The sequence below is a fragment of the Microtus ochrogaster genome, chromosome 18 (assembly GCF_000317375.1).
Source record: "Microtus ochrogaster isolate Prairie Vole_2 chromosome 18, MicOch1.0, whole genome shotgun sequence".
In the NCBI taxonomy this organism is placed as follows: domain Eukaryota; kingdom Metazoa; phylum Chordata; class Mammalia; order Rodentia; family Cricetidae; genus Microtus; species Microtus ochrogaster.
In genome coordinates this window covers 30,099,921-30,100,818 of record NC_022020.1, presented here as the reverse complement: position 1 = coordinate 30,100,818, position 898 = coordinate 30,099,921, and positions in this window count along the sequence as shown.

The window sequence follows — 898 nt, the reverse complement described above, 5'->3', positions numbered from 1 at the left end:
TTTTTCCGGTGTGAGTTATGGGAATGGAACTCTGTCTTCATGCTTACATAGTGAGCATCTTACCCACTGAGTCACCTCTACAGCTTGGTGTACTTACTCTTGTTCCCCTTTCTTCCCAGGTGACTACAAACAGAACCCCTTTTCAGGGTGGCTGAGCTTTGAGCTCTCTGTCTAGTTTGAATTCAAGCAGAAGATGTTTACTGCTGAGGGTTTGGTTTTCTTTGGTCAAGTGCATTTATTCATCTATATATTTAAAATGCAAAGTATTTATAATATTAAACTTGTACTTATTTATCACAAAAAAATTTGGAAAAACATAGGAAAGTGACAAAAAGGACAAAGAGAGACAAGAGATAAAATGTCACTGCTGACCCCCTTTTAGGTAGAACTACTGTTTTATGTACCCACGCTTCTCTTTCCTAAAGCTTTCTATAGCAAATTCTAAACTACTAAACATAAAATTTATCTATTTTTTCCTACTAAATTTGTAACAAAAATATTTCCCATGTTATTTCAGAATTTTTGTAAATCTCTTGAAAAATGACGCATTTTTTTGCATTGTTAAATTCTTACTGTTGGAATTTTGAGGGTTTTTTTCTGGGTATAAGTAATGTTTTGGAGAATATCTTTATCTAGATAAATATTTCTCTCCTTAGAAAATTATTTTCTTAGGAGAATTATTGGGCTGAAAGGAATGGATTTTTAGGATTTATTTTCTGCCTGATTATCACAGTAAGGTGAGTTTATCATTGGCATGTAAAATATAATAAAATGGGGAGAGAAAAAAGCCTTCCACATCCTCTGCCCAGAGGCAACTGATATTAGGGTTTGACATGATTTCTCCTGATAAAGGCAACTGTTTTCTTTCTTAGTAAGACTCAAGGGTATGGACATTTTT